The following is a 16,617-nucleotide window of genomic DNA, read 5'->3' as shown; positions in this document are numbered from 1 at the left end:
AACCAAAACAGTATCCTTTATTTGCTTACTTGTCTATTGTTTGTCTCTCAAATTTAAGGTCTTAGAAAATAGAGTCCTATCTTCGGTGCCTAGGAATGTGTCTAGCTCATTTATTAAGCATATATTATGTAACTGCTGAATATATGACTAAAATAGCAGATTGGAAATCTTAGGGCAGCCCGGGTGGCTCAGCGGTTTAGCGCCACCTTCCCCAGGTTGTGATCCTGGAGACCCCAGATCGAGTCCCACGTTGGGCTTCCTGCATGGAGTCAGCTTCTCCCTCTGCCTGTGTCTCTTCCTCTCTCTCTCTCTGTGTCTTTCATGAATAAATAAGTAATTTTTTTTAAGGAAATTTTAGTGCTATATTGTTTTCATGATCAAAATATACATGGAAAGTAAATTAATAAATTTTAAAAGGAAGTTATTTCAAAATTAAAGGAGGTAAAGCTAGACTAACAACATCTAAAGTTGTAATAGAATTATTTAGATATTTGATAGGATGTGGCATGACACTAATCCTTCCCATAGTAGTTGCTGATTTGGAGTAGTACTCTAGAGAATACTTACATGTATGTTAAAATTCCATGGACTAAAAATTCTTTCATATTTACTAACTACTGAAGAAATATTCAAGTATGAAGCTTTCTAAAGTATGTTACTATTCACTCATTTAATGAAGAGGATTATCTTACTTGACAATTAGCAATTATAAAAGGTACCTATACAAATGCCTGTATTTAGGTTATCATATTTATGCCCCCCCCCCTTTTTTTTTCTGTTGTTCAGGTAAAACTATCATAACTAGCTAAAATGTCTTCAGTAAGAAAAAAAATCTACTAAAAACCAGTAAAATTTATAAGTAGGCAAAAAGTAAGAAAATAGTTATCTCAGGAATTCAAACAAAATATCCTCCAAATTAGTCTCAGAAATTACCTTTTTCTTTATTGATTTTGCTAAATTTTACAAGCAAACTTTCTATTATACCCATTTTTATTGGATTTTAGCAAGTGATTTTATGCTGACTGGTTCTTTGAAGAAACTGGAGCAGAGAGCATGCTATTCTTTACTTTAAGCCGTGATAATTTACTTGTGTTGCAGAACCTAATTGAAATACATTTTCAGTGACACCTGGGTGGCTCAGCGGTTGAGCATCTGCCTTCAGCCCAGGGCATGATCTTGGAATCCCGGGATCGAGTCCCACGTCGGGCTCCCTGCATGGAGCCTGCTTCTCTCTGCCTGTGTTTCTGTCTCTCTCTGTGTCTCTCATGAAAAAATAAACAAAATCTTGAAAAAAAAAGTATATTTTCAGATAAAATTAAATAAAATGATGGATTTGATAAAAAATGAATGAATACAGATACATACATCTATAGATGAAATAATTAAAGAAATATAAGAATCTCTTATACTTTTTAAGACTTCCTTTTGTGTGTGTGTGTGTGAAAGAGAATTCCATACTTTTATTAAGAAAAAAACCAAAAAACAGGTAAAAAGCCATAAAATCACACTACCCAGTATGCTTCCTTAGATACAGGAAATGGAAAGCTGCTTTTGTGTGCAACAAAAAGCAACATGTTCAAAAGCCATATGTAAGAAAACTTTATTTTGTGCATCTTCTCATAGTCCATTCTGTTTTTAAAATCTGTTGTCCAATATTTTGTTTCTAAGCTGCCTCCAATCATTTAAAAAAGTTATAGAGAACAAGGACTACAAATAAAACAAGCATTCCTAAGGATGTTTTATGTCATTTCTCTCATTTTGTACCAATAATAGTGTAATTAGAATTCAGTTTCTGGAATGCCTGGGTGGCTCATCAGTTGAGCGTCTGCCTTTGGCTCAGGGCGTGATCCTGGAGTCCCAGGATCAAGTCCCACATCAGGCTCCCTGCATGGAGTAAGTAGCAAATGTAAGTTTAAGAAGTAAAGTGTTTACTTTTAACTATACATATTAGTATGGAGTAAAACATTCACTTTCAATTATTTTAATATATGTTATTATATATTACATATATGCACATATACATTAGTAAGAAATTTTGTTAGGAACTATTATGGACATAACAATTGTGAAACAAATTAATTGCTCTTAGGTATGTAGTGTGGTTATAGTAATACAAGGTTACAATCTAATCAAAATTGATACAATTTTCATAGGGGTAAAAAAAAAGAACAGGAGGGATGTCTGGGTGCCTCAGCAGTTGAGCATCTGCCTTTAGCCCAGGGAGTGACTCTGGAGTCCCGGGATCAAGTCCCACATCTTGCTCCCTGCATGGAGCCTATTTCTCCCTCTGCATATGTCTCTGCCTTTCTCTGTGTCTCTCATGAATAAATAAATAAAATCTTTAAAAAAAAAAGGAAAATAAACTAAGAAAAATATTTTTTATCTAAAATCCTAGATTTTTTGCCTAAAAAAGTGTTTTCAGTAATTAAAAGGCACTAACTTTTTTTTTTTTTTGTAGAGAACTCCATAGATATTTTAATGTCAGACTCAAGCTAGAAGAAATCACCTTTGAATGCAGAACATGCCTTTGTTAAGGAGAAGACTTAATATGCTATAACTAGCCTCCATTTAAGCTCTTCTGACCCTTTTGATTTGAAGTTTCTTTTACTATAGCCTCTTGTCACATCTAGGATGGAAAATGTTCTGACTGTACAGGTGGGCTAAATGTTGATGATATAATTGAGGAGGATTTTTTTTAAGATTTTATTTATTTATTTATTTGGAGACAGAGTACATGCATGTGCAAGTGGGGGAGGAACAGAGGGAGAGAGAGGAGCCAACTCAGTGCAGAGATCCTTGTGGGGCTGGGTCCTGTGGACTCTGAGATCATGACCTGAGCCTAAATCAAGAGTCATAGGCTTAATTGACTGAGCCACCTAGGCACCATTTAATACATTGATTTTTACCATAATCAGAAACCATGGGAAACGGGACATAAGAAGATCTGTTTGTTTTGTAATAAATGATTTATGCAGCCCTTTTTAAACAATTAGTACTTCGATAATTTTTTTTAATGATTTAGATTATGGGTAAATTTTCCGTGGAATTAGAATCCATATTCTGATTATAAGCAAAGGGTTGCCTGTAAAATTTTACTCTTATTCTTAGTCTAAGAGTGATGTAAGAAAGAAATGGTGACATGCTTTTTTTGTCTATAAAAAGTTCATGTGCAATTAGAAAACACTAAGAATAAAATTTAAAGTAGATATTACACTGTTTAGCTCCAAAAATTGGAGGACAGAGAGAGTTTTATTGTCTCTATTGTTTTATAAGAATATAGGTTTGAAGCTACTGGAAACCTGTTTTTTTAAATTATTTGTTTCATTTTATTTTTCTTTACTAGTCAATAATATATTTTGCTTTTGTTGTTAAACTCAGTTATGAGAATGTATCAACAAAAGATAGTGTTCAGGAAATTAATTCAACTAACTCATTTAAAATAATATATTAGGGACGCCTGGGTGGCTCAGTGGTTGAGCAGCCTTTGGCCCAAGGCATGATCCTGGAGTCCTGGATCCTTGAGTCCCACATCGGACACCCTGCATGGGGCCTGCTTCTCCCTCTGCCTGTGTCTCTGCCTCTCTGTGTGTCTCTCATGAATAAATAAATAAAATCTTTAAAAAATACATTTAATAAAATAAAATAATATATTAAACAACATCTCCTTTCCATACTTTCTAGAAAGAACATACTTTTATAAATCCTATTTTCCAGGTACCCCAAGAAGCATGATTGTTCTATATGCCATTTTGAATTGTTTTATCATATCACAGTAGCAATAATATGAAGTTACTAAGTGAACCAGATATTGGACCTAAAATTTTTGACAGGGTAAATACAGGACTGTCGTCCTAAATATGTGTGCACTCAGGATACAGCAGAGTATTCAAGCTATAGAAACTCATGCGGTTATATACATAGCCAAGGTCCACAATACCAGGAGATGAGAGATCTATTGATTTTTTAGTTAGAACACTACTGGAATGCCTGCATTTTCTTCCTCAGTAGGATTTAGTACTTTCTTCTCCTGGGAACAATACTTCCTTTGATGTGCATTCTCTTTAATAGTTACGAGATAGTAAAAATAAAGTAGTATATAATCAAACACTAACCTAAGAGGGGGAAAAGGTAATTATGATAAAGGACAAACATTGATGTTGATTATCAATATTGATTCAGGGATCTTGTAGGGAAATTTGAAATGTTTATGAGTCTATAACATTATTCTAGCATTTGTCTGCTTTGTGATTCCTTACCACTTTTTTCACATTGTTAGTGCAGAACCTTTTGCTACTTTAGAACCAGTTTTGTATAGGATTGTCTCCCTGCTATTTCATGAGCTCCCTAATTGAGCCAATGTCCTATTTTTTTCAATAGTTCAAGTTCTAATCCCAAAAGCTATCACATGCAAGATGCTCAATGGGTTTGTTGAATGAATTATTAAAATAATAGATGTTGTGGATGTTTGCTGCATGCCTCTTTTCTTTCCTTTAGTAACTGAAACACATTGATTTACTGTCACAGGAATCAGAATAGAAGTATCTGAAAGGTATAGGTATTCAGGATGGGGAATCGGTTAAAAGATTGTATCCAATACTTAAAAGCTTAAACATTCCTGTATGGATGGTATAATAACAGAATAAACTGTCTACTGGTATTTCCTATCACAAGAGGCTGTTTTGCCTGTAGACACTGGTATATCTTTAATGATTGTTTACAGACACTATCATTTCTGATTGATTCATGTGTACTCTACTGCAGCAGCCATGAACACGTTTGCTTATTATCAGATGTGGCATACACAATGATAAAGATTTATTGTCAATCAAAATAAAATAGTAATAACAGTTACAATTGATTTTAAAATAATTAAAAAATCATGGTAGGATTACATGTAAATTGTGCCACTTTCTACTTCCATTAGTGCTAATAATAGAAGTTATTTTTTGACTGTGAAATAAAGAAAATATAGATCTGGCTAAACCAGATTGGGATCCTGAGTTGGAAATTATGTGTTAGCCTTCTTGAGAAGATAATATCTGTGCAGTTTTGGAAGAGATAAGAGAGTTAACCAAGGGGTTATATGGAGGAAGGATAACATGTCAGCAGATAGAACATGAAAGATCTGAGCATTAATGGGTGCTGGTATGATCAAGGAACAGGAAGAGGAAAAAGATCAGGTTGTCACAGGATAGAAGTTAGGGAGGAAGGAGATCTGGACCATGCAGGAGTTACGGAACATTGGTTTGGTAGGATTGTGAGTCAGCTCAAGAGAGGGTTTGGGTGAAGACATGATGAGACTCTTAAAATGGGAACTCCAGCAACCAGAAGTTACAATACCACTGGGAAATACAAGCGGTGGATGGCAACACTGAAATGCTTATAGGCCTTTATTCCAGCTCTTTGGAAGGCTTTCCAAGGGAACCATTTGTGCCTCACCTGACTTGAAGTGCTAATGCACAGTCTGCCCACCTGGCACCTGCTGAAAACAGAGGAGACCATGGGCAGTTTGTAGCACCAGAGGGTCTGCAGTGGAGGTTGGCACAGTCCAGCATGACTGAAGGAAGCGCTCAACTTGTGGCTTGCCCTAGAAGTGGGGGAATATATCCAATGTTCTGACTTTTTAGAAAGCTGTAGGAGGGACTGAAATAAATAGCAGTTTATTATTGTGCTTTATTTATATAAGCACACACAGGACGTGTTCCTCTTTTGGAGCCAGAGAATGAGATTCTAACTTGTTTAGGAGTTTATGATTAGAAAAAAAGAGTTATTAATACCACTTTGTTTCACATAGTCCTTCCTTAACTTTGCCATATTTGGTATTTAACAGTTACATAAATTTACAAAGATGTATATTACTTTATTTCATCCATTAATATTTTAAACTGAAAGCCATTTCCCCCCATGAGTATAAATCGAGTTCTTAGAAATATGGATATATTCCTAATGTATATTATAACTATTTCTATGTTTAATCTTAAACATAAGTAACCACAAATATGATTCCATCTCTTCTCGCCTATTATAACTTACTATTAGGATATTTTCATAAATAGGTTCTGAAAATTAATACATTTCTACTGAAATAATTCTAGTGTAACAATTATTAGGTAGATCTAGATCACCTAATGGATTGTAATCCATTAAAGGGTTCATAAAATATCATAATGAAACAGAACAAACTGTGAACACATTTATAATGACACCAAAACCTTGATATTGAATTGTGGGTATGCTGGGTGCATATCCACTCTAATTAAAATTTGCTATAAAAATGGTTATTTCTAAGAAAGTTTTACTTATTATGAATTTATTTTTACTTAAATTTCTTGAAAAAATATCAGTGGCACCCAGAAAATATTGAGAAAGTGTGGCTTTTTTTCTATAAAGACAGTATGTGCCTACCATTGCTCTTTTTTTTTTTTCAAGTCCAATAAAGTAAGTTCTTCCCTTCCCATCCCTTTCTTTTTTTACCTTCTTCTCTTCTCATCCCACTCCTCTCCTCTCCCCTCCTCTCCTCTCTTTTCTTTTCCTCTGTAGTAAAAGATTTCTTGAATCATTACAGGGCCCTTTTAGTTTTCCCTAGGATATTAAACCAGAATATCAGGTTTGTCCCTCAATAATTTTGCTCACAAATGCAAGTCATATGGAAAACAGTACCCCCATAGACTCTGCCATCAAAAGTAAAGGGTCACTTCCTATACAAAAAGCCAGTTGCACATAAAGGGCATGTTTCTGGGGAAGAGAGCCCATAGAGAACCCTAATTTGGATAACAGTAGAGAAAAATACATCAGCTTTAGATAGAAAGAAGAGAAGCAAAAAGATACACTGAAGTTCCTCAGTTGCCCAGACACCCCTAGGATGAGCTGCAATAGGGAATATTTAATTTAGGTTTAGGGCAGCCATACAAGTTTTTCTCAAGCTTGGAAGACAAGGAAAGAAAAAATTTCCATTCATACATTGCCTCCCCCACTCTTCTTTCTTAGTCCTAGTCTCCTATATACAAATTGCTTTGCCTCTGAAAATTTTACACAAATGGGGGACGCCGGGGTTGCTCAGTGGTTTGGCACATGCCTTTGGCCCAGGGCATGATCCTTGGGTGCCAGGATCTATTCCCAGATCGTACTCCTGCATGGAGCCTGCTTCTCCCTTCGCCTATGTCTCTGCCTCTCTCTCTCTCTCGCTCTCTCTCTCTGTGTGTGTGTGTCTCTCATGAATAAATAAAATCTTTTAAAAAAATTTATACAAATGTGAAACATAAAAGAATAGGTTTAGTCTGGCACTTTGGAACCCTTTATCTTTTCAAGGGATCCTCTTTCTAGCTTGAAGTAAGTGGACAGAGATAGCGGCCAGCACAAGGTACTGAGAGAGAGAGATACTGGGCTTCATTTTGGTTTAATAGTAGTTCTTGGTTCAGATAATTTTGTAACATTTTCCTTTGTGTTTTTACCTCCATAGCAATAAATTATTTCTTAATATCTTAGCTAAATGAGTTCATAAATTGAGGCCTATAATATGGTAATAATATATAGCCAGAGCCATGCATGCTGGAGCCAATTCATAAACATTTAACAATAATCAGCCCTAAAAATTAAAAAAAAATAAAAAATAAAAAAGAATAACCAGTCCTTAAGGATAAAAGTGTATGTTAGACAATATAAATGATGGTGTACCTGTTCTGGCATTATAAGCAGTCAAATTTGTCCTCCTATAGAGAATATTTGTCATTTATATTTTTACTTCGTTAGTATGGTAGCAAAATTTATGTAGTTGGCTCTGAATGTAATACTATACTCCAATTTTCATTATACTTTTTCATTTTTTATTGTCCTTAAGCAACTACTTTTCACTTCTTCACACATTCGCACACTATGTGGACACCAAGATGCACAGATTTTTGTCTGCTATGTTTAGCATAGTATTCCTAGGGCCAATGATATTAAATATTTTTTAATAAACTAAATGGGTGGATGGATGGATGGATGGATGGATGGATGGATGGATGGATGGACTTTTTGCAAATAACTGCTAATTTTGCATTAAAATTTATCAAAAAAACATCTGTAGGAACAAAAAAAATCTTTAGGTTTATTATAAAAGTTAGAGTTATCCAGTTATCATGGAAGGGTTATCTTCTTTTATAAACATTTTATACAGTACAACTTAGAATGTTGGACATTTTTTAAATATGCTTATAGAATTAAATGATGCAAGGGATATTAACATTATGGAATGATATATACACATTTAAGTAAAATATTAATGGAGCATAGATGGTGGTAGAGGAAGCAAGGAAAGTACAAAAACACTTTTGTTTTAAAGGTTATTAAACGTGACCCTCATGGATTGAAATTCATGACTCTTTTCCCCAAATGATTTCACAGCTAAAAATAAAGGCAATGACCAGTTTGGGGGCTATAAACATATTAAATTTTGAAATTATTTTCTTATAAAGATCTCTGACATCAGAACTCATTTGAAATAGCTGTTTTATACCACTGGGTCTGAATTAGTATATTTAATAACATTACTTGAGGGTCGTGGGTTTTTTTTTTTTAAGATTTTATTTATTTACTCCTGAGAGACACACAGAGAGAGGCAGACACATAGAGGGAGAAGCAGGCTCCCTGAGGGGAATCCCATGTAAGACTTGATCCTGGAACTCTGGGATCATGCCCTGAGCCAAGGGCAGAGGCTCAACCCATGAGTCACCCATGTGTCCCTTATTCAAACCAATTCTCAGCTAGCTGACTGCCAGCAACTTATTTAGTCTCTCTGAGCCTCATCTGTAAATAGGGATAATAATCATGAAGTTGTGAATATTAAAATAAAATAATGCACAGAGTCCAGAACCATGCTCAACACTTGAGAAATACTCACCAATACTATAATTTATGAGTATATTAAGAAACTATATGGAGAATATTGATGTGAAGAGAATTAGTGTGTGGAGGGAGATATTACAATAATACAATGTCTGATGTCCAGGAGACAACAACTGGGAGAAAAGTGTCTAAGAGAGACTACCAGAGACATTGACCTCATAGTGCCTATTAGAGCTCATGGTGCTGTTTTCTTTTTCTATGCAGTGGAAGAGTGTATCAGTCTTTTAGGTCACTTTTAAAAGTAGTGCCCATGCCGTTCCATTAGCTGATGACATAGTTTCTTAGTCATCTTTCAATACTTTGGGGTAATTTTTTAAATTGGCGTAACTTCTGAGTTTTATAACTGAAAGTTGTACTGTTTTGAACTTAATGGTATTCTACTGAGGTAACAAGGTTTTTCTCATTCTGAACCTGTAAGATTAAAGACCTTGAGTGTAAGGATGACACCAAAACCTCACAATACAAATTGATATTAGCTTTGCCCCCCAAACAACAACACTGGACAAAGTACTTCATCCCTGCACTTCCACTGTTATCTTTTTCCAGATGAAGTGTTGAGATCATGTCATCTCCAGATGCATTGTGTGGCCTGTGGCCCACTTTTACTTCCATCATTTTCTGTGTAACTTGATATCTTCAATCCCTTTCCTCTCTGATATTATTAGAATGAAAAAAACACCCTAAGCCCTAGAGCTTTATACATGTGGCTAAATAAGAGCTTTTGCAAAGACGAGAGACATCTACAATGAAAAGTTAACTTTTTGATGAACAAAAAGTGAATGTTGCTATGAGAGGGGGGAAAAGTCAGATTTTTTTAAAAAAGCTTTGTAACACAAATGTATAAAAAAAGTGGAATATGAAGTGCAATATTTGTGAGACTGTAAAGAAAATATTTTCATGTTTCTGCAGTTAGTGCTTTCTGAATAAAACTAAAAAAGAAATGTGGAACTAAATTAAAGAAAGAATTAGATTTAAATTAAAGAACTGAGAGATGACTGAATAAATAGCAAGGGATTTACATTAGTGGAGGTATGTTTTTAAACATCACTGAGAGATAAAATCCAGACCATGGAAACATTCCAAGGATTGAAACACTCCAACACTTGTCTTATCTTTCCCTAGAGACATTTATTTACATTCTAGAGAATAAAAAGCCGAGATCCTTACCCATCTTTTCTGAAAGAGAATTTGTTTACTATCAGGGAGATTGTTTTTCATCCTCCTTCAGAAGGAGAGGAGGAAAATGTGTATATAAACTCATCTTTATTTGTAAATTAATTCTCGCAAATTATTGATGACATCAGAGCCCCTTTGCATTGTTATCCCCTGAACCTATATCCATTTGTCTGAACTGCTAAATATTTTACTAATGAAGAAAAATATTGGGGACAAGTTGAATGGAAGTAGCTAAAGGAAAACTTTTGTGATTTAAAAAGTGAGCCAGAGATTAAGGAAAAATTAGTTTTATTCTGTTCCTTGCTTGAAGGAAAAGAATTCTACAGCCTTTACCTCACTCATGTCTGGGCAATATAAATTTTGAAGCTTTGTTAAATGACTTGGTAATTTATTTCCATATTTCTTATCTGCAAAATTTTTCTCAGCTTTGATTATAAAGAACTCTTTAGTATGGCATGCTTTCAATGTTGTGTCTAACTTGATTTTTCTTCATCTCCTTGTCTTATACCATACTTAAATATAAGAAATTTAGGAGAACTAAAGGGAATAAGCTACCTTATCTTCTTTCATCCATGTAATTTCTCCTTTTCTTATAAAATAGAATAGAACAGGAAGTTATCACCCTCTTCCAACACCCATATGATACCTGATTATGAAAGACAGTCTCTTTTCTGTTTATTGTGATCAATTCAGAGGGCTTTCAGAGATAAACATTGGATGTTAGATTCTTTATGAAATAAATGGAAAATCTTTGTTATATGAGGATCTACATTTATGGATCTTCTAATAAAGATTAAATTGTGATAGTTTTTCCTTTTTATCTGTAGCTTGATTAGACTACATTGTAAATTGTTGGGTTCTCAGGCAAAATACAAAGTTCATTAACATTTTCAATTCTTTGAAGTTTTCACAAAATATTTATAATATAAGTACTGTTGATAAGTTTTAATAGCTGGATATTTATTGATTTTTACATCGACATAAAGTTTATATGTAAAGAAGAGGAGGGAAAGAGGAGAAATGAAAATAAGGAAAATGGATGAAAAAAGATAGTTAAGAAATAATAGGATAGAAAAAATAGCAGAAAATGGGAAATATATTATTGCATCAAAATATTGGCTTGAGCAAGTTTTTTTAGTTTTTCCTTCATCATGTTTTCAGTAATATAATATTCAAATTGATGACATTATATGCTGAAACAGAAGGAGAGTTTTAGTGACAAAAATATGGTGATTATTTAGTTAATATTGAGAATTTACCATGTTAAAGATACCCTGGTTCTTTAAGTGTATTAAATTACTCATTTTACCAATATCCTGTGAGGTTATGTACTGTTCTATCTTCATCTTTAGGGACAAAAAACTGAAGACTAGAATTTTAAAACTATTTGTGAAGGTCATAAAACTGATAAAAGTGGCAGAGCTGGGATTTAAATCCGTGCCATCTTTTCCCTAAAACCTGGGCTTCTAAACACTTCATGAAATAGGTTTTTATGTTCTTATTTTTTCTAGCACACATAACATCATACTCAGGTAGAATTTTCCACTAAAACCAAGGACAAAGTAAATTTTGATGGTGCTAGCAGTACATGCAAAAAAAGAAATGATAAAACCCTAAAGTTGTCATGTTAAAATCTCCTTGCCAACACCAAGTATATAAATTGTGGGGACCTTGGGAAGAGTTGCTTTGTTTTATTTTATTTTTTAAGTGGAGTTTTAGCAAGAGCTAAATTTTGCTGTAGTCATGGGTTTGCTTTTCTTATATTCAAATCAAGAGCAAGAAGCCATATGGAAAAATCAGGATGTTTCAAAATTGCCTTCTGCAATTAAGACTGGTGTTGGATTCATGCCTGACAACATAGCAGTGCAGAGAAATCTTCATGCTCAGAGTTATTGGGCCCAAAATGCGTGACCCTCTCTTGAGGAGAAGTTGTGGGTTGCACATAATACAGAGAGCGTGTAGGTGTCTGTCAGTTCTTTTCCAAGAGTTCAGCTTCATAGGCAAATGGACCTCAGCAAAAAAGAAGCTTCATTGGACTTGAGAAGCTTAATGCATGAGTAATTGACCAGTCACAATAGACAATGGAACTCTAAATGAGATATCTCCCAGTGATAGAAAAAAATCACAAACAAGTTTCATAATTCAGCTAGCTTTCAAAAACACTCACATCCAGCAATTAAGGCATTGTACCACTACAATTTCAAATGAGTTGGAGCTTTTTTTGTCTGTCTCTCTGTCCCCACTTCTCATGAAACTTTTATTCTGTTGAGATCCTTTTTATCCTGGAGGGATATGAAACAGAGTTTGACAAATTGAGAAATGAGCATAGATAGGAAAAGTGGAAAGAAAAAAACTCAACCCCCACCCAATACCACCCCACTTACACAGTAAGACTTAACAAGTCTGGTCTAGGGGAATGGGAAAACTCTGGCTTGAAATGAAGTTTTAAGTTGTTCAGAATTTTACAGGAATTGGTAGAATCATTATTTTAAAATAATTTTAATAGATTTTTTTGTTGTTACAGCAATTCTAGGTTTACAGCAAAAAAAAAGGGGGGGGCATGGACAGTTCCCATAAATGCCCCACTTCCACAAACACACAACCTCCCCCAATATGATCATCCCACACTAGAATGGTACATCTATCGCATCACTGGACCTGTTTAATACTTCATTATCACCAAAAGTCCATAATTTACATTAGTGTTCTCAGTTTTGTACATTGTGTAAGTTTTGACAAATGTATAATGACATGTGGCCACAATTATAGTATCGTACCAGGGTAGTTTTGTTGCCCTAGAAAATGCTCTATGCCCTGCCTATTTATCCGTTACTCCTCCCAACTCTGGGCAATCACTGATCCTTTTACTGCATAGCTTTTCCTTCTCCAGAATGTCACATAGTTAGAATCATATAGAATATAATTTTTTGATAGGCTTCTTTCCCTTAGTAATATGCATTGAAGTTTCTTTTATGTCTTTCATAGCTTGATAACTCCTTTGATTTTAGTGCTGAATAACATTCCATTGTTTGCAGGTACCACAGTTTATCTATTCATCTACTTAGGACATCTTGGTTACTTTCAAATTTTAGAAATTTATATTAAATCTGCTATACATACTCAAGTACTGGTTTCTATATGAATATAAGGATATAAACTTCAGCTCATCTGGGTAAATACCAACGAGCACAATTGCTGGATTATATGGTAAGAGCATATTTAATTTTGTAAGAACCTGTCAAACATTTTCAGAATGGCTATGCCATTTTACATTCTCACTAGCAATGAATGAGAGCTCCTACTGCTTCATGTCCTTGTCAGCCTTTGGTATTGTCAATGATTTTGGAGACATATTTATTACTGATCAGAAGACGTATCACAAGGGAGTGACTAGAAACTCAAGAGTCTTCACCAAAATTTCTTCTAGAAGTATGAAAAAATTAGCTCCACTAATTAATATGAATAGAAAAGGAGAGATAATAGTCCTTACATATTATATTTCAAGGGTGGTGCTTATATATTTTATTATAAAATTAAGATATTTCTACTACACATATTTCAAATTGCTTTAAATTTAACACAATTTGTTTATATGCTTCAGTGGAGACTTGTAGGCTGAATTCAGCCTGCCATTTCATGAATTTGGGGACATCTAAAAGTGTTTTCCTAAGGTGGACTTAAGGATATTTGTTAGTTTAATTCTTTGATTCAAAATTTATTAAGTAACTTACCTAAAAAATGCCAGGCATTATACTAAAACTGGAAACAAATATATGAATAAAACATGGCTTTTGTCCTTAAATAATATATTAGTCAAAGTTGCTTTGGTTAAGTGTGAGAGAAACACCACTCATACTGCTTAAACATAAATGAGAATTTATTGCTTAAATAACTGCGTCAAGTAGTAGAGCTTACTTAGGACTTCAGGGTTCTTTTACATACCTTTCTCTGTTTCTGTTAAATTTATAATTTCTTTGTGTATTGTCCTAGTCACCCTTTGCCTCGATGCAAATGAATTCCATCAGGATGGTAAAGGTGACAACATTGTAGCAAAAATTCTGGAAATACATCATTTCAATTTATAATCCCAGAGAAAGAAGGAGCTTTTCTCTCTCTTAGCATGTGCTTAAAAATCTGACTGAAAAAAAAAATCTGACTGGACTGGCTTATCTCTGCTGCTTTTTATGGAATATTATGTCTACAGTTAGAAGATGAGGTTTTTGTTAAAGAGTGAAATGATTATACCTTTCCAGATAACTAAAAGGACTCACAAGACTACAAGGCATATTTAGATCAAGTTTTAATCAAGACAAGAGTATGGTATGTTAGAGGAAAGAAAGCACAGATAAGAATCATGGGTCTGAAGATTTCTGCGTAACTAACTAGGACCCTTTTATCGTTGGACAGAAAGTATTCCATCTCTAAATTATGTACCACCAAGATACATACAGGGCATCTTGGTTTAAGCAGACGTTGTGCAAAAGTTTCCATTAGTGTCTTTTATGTCCCACTGATTAGGTAGCTAAGCTAAACAGCAGATTATAGATTATTACCTAAGTCTATGATTTTTATATTGGCCACAGTCAGTAGTAGGCTTCCAAATGACCCCAGAGAAAAGCATAGAATTTTCCCAGTTCAACTAAAAGATAAGTACCTTACACAAAGTGTATGTTATAGGGTATGAGGTAGGTATCTTTCCTTATCCTTGGGAAATCTGAATAACATACATGTTATTGAGAAAGACAAAAAACAGAGTGGGAAGACATTGAAGACCCAGAATAGAAAAGACAGTTATTTCACGAAGGAGAGTATATGAAGAAATTGGAGAAAGTGAGATAAAAAGGAGAAGTGATATGTTTAACGTGAAAAAAAAATAGAATAGATGACTTTTAGATAGAAAGAAAGGAGATAAGAGTTGTTACAGAGAAGCAGAAAAAGATGCCTAACCCTTTTCTGGGGAGAAAAATGACAAGTAAAATGGTAAACTTGTGAAAAGCACCTGTCATTCTGAGGGTGTAACTAGAGAAGTTCAGAATAAAAGAGAGAAGAGAAAGATATTTTGTCCTTTCTTATATTCTAGAATGATTGTCTTTGCTTTACTTTAGAGGAGCCTGAGTGATAAGTAGATGGATCTGTCTTTGAAAAAGGCTCTATCTGATTCAATCTATATTTATAGATTGGGATATAGATATTTATCCATCATGTTTGAAGATAGCAGTAAGAAACTGATAGATAGGCCTGAGTCAACACTCCTTTCCATAACATGCACAGAGTATGGGGGACCCAGAAGTCCTGGCTTTTCCCAGTAAAAGAACACGGGGATGATCAGACTATAATGAACTAACAGAGATGTGGGATTAGAAAGAAGAGACAGAGGATTGAGACCAGTGGGAATGGCAGGAATCATGGAGAGGACACAGAGTAGTGACTAATCATGAAGCTGAGCAGTCATGGAAAGACATCATTTAATAGGGTACCAGAACTGTTCAACTCAATAGTTAAAATTAAAATAGAAAGAAAACTGTTTGAACCAGGAAAGTCTGAAAGAGTATTATTTAACAAGAATAGGTTAGTTACACAATTTGAACAATGGGATGGGAGAGAGATCCTGTGTCTTATCAGAATGGTTATCTGAGCTGTATGCTAATTTTATGGTGTCTTATTTATGAAAACAAAGTTCTCATTTTTGAAAAAGATAAGGTTATTTACAATCTTGTAACCTCCTATGATTATTTTTAAAATCTTTTGTTGTCATTGTGAGTAAATGGGTAGCCAAGTGCTTTTTCTTCATACATAACCTATAATCCTATCTGTAGTGGGTTAAATGAGTGACTCCCAAAAGTTCATGTCTAAATGAAACTTTAGAATGTGACTTTATTTGGAAATAAGGTCTTCACAAATGTAATTAGTCAGAAGTAATAATGTATTGGAGTGTGTCTTAAATACAATTACCAGTGTCCTTAGAAAAGAGGAGAGGACACAGAGAAGAAGGCCATGTGAAGAATGAAGCAGAGATTGGAGTGATTTTCTACAAGCTAAGGAAGGCCATGAACTGTGAGGAGCCATCAGAAGCAATGAAAAGACAAAAGGACTCCTCTCTAGAAGACTTCAGAGACAGCATGTCCTTTGTCGTCACCTTGATTTCAGGAATGGCTGAGAAGTATCTTAGACTTTTGTTGTGACGAACTGCTTTTTGCAAAGGACTTCCCACATACTCTAAGAACATACTACCTGAACCTTGTCTTCACTCTTCCTTATGGCTCTCATAAGACCTCTGTCCATACTTCTTTATTTTATTTGCCTCTATTAAAGCCTAGACCCTATTCTTCTTTATGGAAATGTTTCTCATTAATAAATAGTCTCTCTACTGCAAAAGCCTAAATAAAATCATTTAATTACCCAGTATATTTTTATTTCTCATAATCCTGTATAAGGCACATTTTGTTATAAAAGCATCGGAGTATAGAATCTGAATTTAATAAATAAAAACAGAGGAGAAAAAAAAAAAAAAACAGAGGAAGTTGCAAAATGATTTCCTGAACTCAGTAAGCAATT

General features: G+C 34.3%; 1 long non-coding RNA gene across 3 annotated transcripts in view; it reads left to right on the top strand.

Moving 5' to 3' along the window:
• The window catches only part of LOC111093503, a 55,001-nt gene that overhangs the window by 23,941 nt on the left and 14,443 nt on the right, over positions 1-16,617 (top strand). The window contains exons 3-4 of one of the 3 annotated variants that reach the window (XR_005382084.1): positions 13,098-13,269; positions 16,018-16,455. The exons of 1 other annotated variant lie outside the window; for it this stretch is intronic. This is a non-coding gene — a long non-coding RNA (uncharacterized LOC111093503). Of the gene's footprint in view, positions 1-13,097; positions 13,270-16,017; positions 16,456-16,617 lie in introns of those variants that run through there. One more of the 3 variants, XR_005382085.1, reaches the window with a different exon arrangement.

Source organism: Canis lupus, chromosome 31 (genome assembly GCF_011100685.1).
Source record: "Canis lupus familiaris isolate Mischka breed German Shepherd chromosome 31, alternate assembly UU_Cfam_GSD_1.0, whole genome shotgun sequence".
Lineage (NCBI taxonomy): Eukaryota > Metazoa > Chordata > Mammalia > Carnivora > Canidae > Canis > Canis lupus.
This window is presented reverse-complemented; position numbering and strand designations above follow the sequence as displayed.